At 43.0% G+C, this 5,874-nt stretch overlaps 1 long non-coding RNA gene across 1 annotated transcript; it reads right to left on the bottom strand.

The window, feature by feature from the left end:
* Positions 1 to 4,333: 4,333 nt before the first annotated feature.
* On the bottom strand, positions 4,334 to 5,639 carry LOC308379683. Its single transcript, XR_013968999.1, has 2 exons — positions 5,259 to 5,639; positions 4,334 to 5,041 (listed from the first exon to the last, which is right to left on the bottom strand). It is a non-coding gene; the product is annotated as an uncharacterized lncRNA (long non-coding RNA).
* Between the last annotated feature and the right edge of the window lie 235 nt (positions 5,640 to 5,874).

Raw genomic sequence — 5,874 nt, 5'->3', positions numbered from 1 at the left:
TGTTGCCCCTTTTTTCAAAATTCCTGTGCACGTCCCTGGTGGAACTTCTTCAGTAAATTTCCACATCCCCTTCCCCGTTGTCTCCTAAACTCATGCTTGTTTGAGTACAGCGTCCAGTTCCAAAACCTGTTGATTTTGTTTTTGTGCCTGAGTTCCCCTTGGCGTCTGGAAAGATATCTTGTCCCCATGGTGCTCAGAGCCGCTCCAGAAGGATGCTCTGTAGTAGTCCATCACGGTGAATTTAAGACTTCTGGTGCAGACCCCTGATACCCAATGTTATACATGCTTTAATTGGTGTCTGACGTTGCCATGGCAGCCGCTAACTGTTGTTTTTGTGAATATGTTGTGTTTGTGTTCCCTTTCGTGCTGTCGGGTCTCCTCTCGGCCAGGACAAGCATGTGAACAGGGGAGAGGTCAGCCGCATCGGTGGCTTGCTTGGAATAATGGACAAGGGCTTGAACAATATCAAACAAGTGAGAGATGGAATCAATTAATCCTTGAGCAACTTTGAACAGTTGGCAACGTTGAAGGTACCTAGTGGTTAAATTAATGTTTTCAAAAACTTGAAAGTAACACAGACCCAGTAAATGGTTCACATCTTGTATACTGTATTCTCATTGTTTGTCAGCAGTGATGCAATAGAATTGCTCAACCTCAGAAGAGAGCTATGGAAATCTGCGACATCTCCACAAATGGAAGTGTGGCTTTGATGTTCTGATGGTATCATAGTGCTGGGGCACATCCCGGTTCATTTGTGGGTCATATAACGGTTATAAAATGTGTTGCACTGAAATGTAGTCCCCAAAATGGTGTCTTAGATAGATTTGGGCCGGTATCTTTATAATGATTTCAGGTCCTAATGGACCTCTCTGCAAGGAGGATGTAAATCTTTTGGTAAGGAGGAGAATGGGGGGTGGAAGGGGTTGGTTTGGACGAGTGAGGAGACCCTTCTTTCACCTTCCTGTAGCAGTGCATGCTGGGAGCTTGCAGTGTCAGCATCTTGGCTTATCTCCCCCCTTCCTGCGTGGCTTTTATTAAATTGTACTTTGAGTGACTGCTGCTGCAGATTTACACTGGGAGTTTTAGGCCTTATATTGAGTTGTCTGTGCTTGGTGAATCAGCCTGTCCTCAATCACTTCAAGAGCCTGGATTAGGTTGTCTGCCCAGTGTATGAATAATGGTAGTAGATAACTATCATACATGCCTTGGCTTTGCTCTGTCCAAAACTCCTTCTCTCTCTCTCTCTCTCTCTCTCTCTCTCTTTCTGTGTGTGTGTGTGTGTTTGTGTGTTTGACACAGTCTGCTCCTGAGGATTGCTTGAAAGTGGTTTATAAAAAAAGTGAATTCAGTAAAAGCCATTTTGGGATTTTTGGGAAATTTCTCTCCTTCCCCAATTCATGATGTTAAAGGCCTTGGTGTTACTTGTACACACACACCCACACACACCCACACACACCCACACACACCCACACACACACACTCACACTTCTTTCATCTGCTCCACAATTGAGATATCTACTCCGAGTCTTGGCCCTTTGCCCCACATGCATCTCTCAATGCCCTGAAAGCCCCCCTCTCCCTTCCCTGGAGAGGAACATGGCGGTTCCCTCCAGACCTCCCTTAAATCACCCGCAGACTGTAATCTTAACACAACCATAATGGCCGCGTCTTTCAAGAGTGGCCAGGACGGCTTCATCGCGGAGGAAACCGATCTCCGAAGCACTCACACTCCCCCTAACGCGCGGCGTTTCCTCCCTGGCAAGCTGCTGAGAGCCGGGGAGGGGGAAAGAGCCCAAAGCCGCCGCCAGGCTTGTCTCCGTCTCCTTTTCTTTCAGGGGGGCAGACCGCCATTCGTCATTGTCACAATGTATAGAGTGCACTTGGTGGGGAGACGGACCTGGGTGCCAAGATGAACTTGTTCTCAGTCGTCTCCATGCATGGGATTGCTCGTGTCTGCAAACCACGCTAAATATGCGTGTATGTGTCGAAATGGTACAGTTACTGTTAATCATTATTTGTTATTCTTGCTTTCATTTTTCACCCCTCTTACTGTACATTGCTTCATAAACATTTGAGATGTATTCCATGAGGGCATTAATGCTTTAGTAGGTATTTAACTGCCTTTACATCTTGCCCTTATACACTGTTTAAGTTTGGATTCCTGTGGTGTGCATGTACAGTACTTGGTGTGTTTGTCCTTTGTTAGTTAGTTGTAGTTAATCTTTATGTTTCTTTTCCCATCCCAATATGTGTGTGTGTGTGTGTGTGTGTGTGTGTGTGTGTGTGTGTGTGTGTGTGAGAGAGAGAGAGAGAGAGAGAGAGAGAGAGAGAGAGAGAGAGAGAGAGAGAGAGGGGAGACTGTGTTGATATGATCCATGTGTAGACCATGGCACAGTGTTTGGGTTATAGTCATTAGCTGAAGTGTGTGCTGTGATAATATCAGGGTGAGTGTGTAAATGTTTTCAGTGTGCTTTCTGTAGTGTTGTAAGGTGGAGGATGGAGAGGCTATTCGGAGACATTTTTGCAAAGTGAAATAAATTAATGTAAAACTAATACTAAGTTTAACTCACAATGGTTGCTAAGAAAATAATCAAAATACATTAATATATGACAAAAATAGTTCTCGTAATTGTTTCAAGACATCAGACGTCATATTCCATTCAAGGGTGTCACACTCCCAAACTGAAGGGAGAGATGTTATTTGATTGGCTGTTGAGCACAAATATCAACAACCAATCAACCGTTTTCCAAAACTGAAACCAAATCGGGGACTGCGCCTTTAACAGGCTTTCAGTCTGAAACCAAATCGGGGACTGCGACTTTAACAGGCTTTCAGTCTGAAACCAAATCGGGGACTGCACCTTTAAAGGCACCCAGTGCAACTTTATATAAACATTCAATGAAAAATAAACATTCAATTTCTAGTCTTTTTTACACGCAGTAAGTTTCAATAACTCCATACCATTACATATCTACATTCAAGCAGCAAAGATGAGACGTCGTTGTGTGGTGAGAACTGATAGAAAATCGTAAACAACAACAATCGCCGGTGGGGAGAGGCCATTTTTCCATTGACTGGAATCCTGCTTTATTTATTGTAGGTTACAAAAAATAAAGAAAATGGCGGCGATTGTTGTTGTTATCGATTTTCTATCAGTTTTCACCACACAACGACGTCACATCTTTGCTCCTTGAATGTCGATATGTAATGGTATGGAGTTATTGAAACTTACTACGTGTAAAAAAGACTAGAAATTGAATGTTTATTTTTAAGCCTCTCAAGTTGCACTGGGTGCCTTTAACAGGCTTTCAGTCTGAAACCAAATGTATTGCATGTGTTAGTGAAGTGCAGTCTTGTAATGTTGATATCTTTAATGATAAGAAGATTGTTTTTCACTACTCCTTCTTTAAAATTAACTAAAATTACGAAAACTAAAAATGGAAAACTTTTATAACCTTGATACAAATACACCACTATACAAATATCCTTTTAGCATTAGACATTTCAAGGTAATTACAAACTCTAAATCTATCAGTCAGTCAGTCCCAACAGAATCTTGTAAGGGGTTTACAATTAATTGATTAAACACAATTAATGTGTCTGAATTTGCTGATTCTTTTTTCCGTTGCAAATAATGCTGAAATTCCATCACATTTCTGCTTTTTTTTTGCTGGAAATATGGTGGGTAATATGGCTGGTAATAAGGCAGAATTGGCTGGAAATGGTGGGAAATCCTTAAATGTGTGTGAATTTGAGAAATAACAAGATCTCAGAATCCTGGAGTGACTGGTTACCTATACTCTGCACATTTTCCATTGGCCTGAATGTGCTTTTACAATATAGTAGCAGTAGTCATAAATATTATGTAGTCAAAAATACTATACTAAAATGATGAAAGATGTTTGGCCAGACAAAAACAATCAAGCAAAGCATGAATCAAACAAGTGAATCTCTTTGGCTCAAGGTTTCGCTCCCTGATTTCTCTGCTTACTCAAGAACGTTTAATTGTCCTGGATGTGAGGGCCAACTGGACCGTATGTAATCTGATTAGCAGACACTGCCAGACACCAGAGCTCTTCTCACTGCGATAAACGTCTTTATTCCAGTACACGCCTGCTGGCAGACATGAAGTGTGAAGCGTTCCCCAGAAATGTCCCCCTTTTCATTAATAGTATTCCCTGGACAGAGTTAGATCTCATCTTCCCTGAAAATAGGGTCTTGAAATGTTACCATTCCGCCAAGAGCCTCTGCATGAAACTAAAAACAAGTTTACTTTGGATGGAGAAACTGGTGTCAACAGTTTCATCTCTCGTGAAAGGCTGATGCAGCTAGTTGGTTTTTAAACATTCTTTATTTAACTTTATGGATGCCATAAATAAGATGTCCTTTCTTCTCATGGTCTAACACATGATGTTTAAAATTGACCAATGTGACAGACCATATTTCATGGTTTTGACGATTGAAGATTGATGTTTTAAACTTACAATACATAACATTGGCCGCCACTTTTGGTGCAAATACACTTCACAAGCATATATGTATTCTTAATATACTTTCCTTAAAGGTCCTGACAGACTTACCACTTACTGTCTCTATTGATGGGCAACAGGGTTATAAGACATTATTGAAAGATCACACAGGGATGTCACCACTTAGAGGTGAGGTGGTTGTTTTTCACCATGACGGGCCTCTGATGGACAGGCCTCTGTAGAAGTGTGCATATGGGTAGATTTCCCCTTTTAATCTCTGCCATGTCTGAGCATTGTTTATTAATTGATTGATTTTTACTGTAGTTTTTACAATCAGAGTAGATGCCTTCCCATGCTATGCAGAGTAGATGTCATAGCACCTCCGTTGTCATCTCTTCTCTTCTGTCGAGGCACCTCTCTCCCGCCAGCAGCCTGCCTAGGGAGTCTGCCTGGGGAGCCTGCCTGGAGAGTCTGCCTGGGGAGTCTGCCTGGGGAGTGGGGCTTTTCACTCCGGTACTACTTTGGCCTCATTAACGGGCCTGGATCTCCATCCACACACCAGAATGAGTGGCTGAGGAAAAGAAAGTAATGCACAAAGAGAAGAATGGACAATGAAGTGAAAGATCCAGCAACCCTTTGGAAAAAAAAACGGAAAAAAAAACTAAAACCACAAGTTGCCACAGAGTCCCACCTGTGGTTGACCTTATGTACATTTTTATGTGGCGTGTGGGAGTAAGTGTGCCGTGTATTTTTAAAGTGCAATCATTTATGTCTCCAGAAGAACCTACGGAGACTATTCCTGGCCCGGGGAAGAGTGCTGAAGTCAGAGGAACGTCCGTGCGTCCGTGTGAGCCTGTGGCATGCTTTTTCCCCCCGCGAAGGCATCGGTCATCTAATCTTCATCTCCGGTTTCTGACCTCGCAATCGGTTCAGGGGCCCTGAAGGGAGAGGGGCCAGAGAGGGAAAGGGCCCCGGACGCGGGATCCTGTTAGCGTCGCCTCGTAAAACTCATCTCGCAGGTCAGGAGTAAACTAATACCACAGAGAGAGAGAGAGAGAGAGAGCTGAGAGGGAGAGGGAGAGAGAGAGAGAGAGAGAGAGAGAGAGAGAGAGAGAGAGAGAGAGAAAAAATTGAGAAAGAGAGTATACCAGTATACACTGTTTACTTGTGTATGTATGTGAGTGTGTGATTGACCAGGTCTATATGTGTATGTGTATGTGTATGTGTATGAGTGTGTGTGCGTGTGTATTTATGAGAGCGGATGAGTGATACGTTAATAAGTGTCTATTGGTGATTGATTACTGGTTGGTGACTATTGGTTTCTTGTGCATACAGTATGTGTTCGTGTACTTGTGTGTTTGTGTGTGTGTGTGTGTTGGGGGGGGGGGGGGGGGGATGAGGGAG

Source organism: Sprattus sprattus (assembly GCF_963457725.1).
Source record: "Sprattus sprattus genome assembly, chromosome: 18".
NCBI classification, from domain to species: Eukaryota; Metazoa; Chordata; class Actinopteri; order Clupeiformes; family Clupeidae; genus Sprattus; species Sprattus sprattus.
Note: the sequence above shows the minus strand (reverse complement) of the source record. Positions and strands in the feature narration are given on the sequence as shown.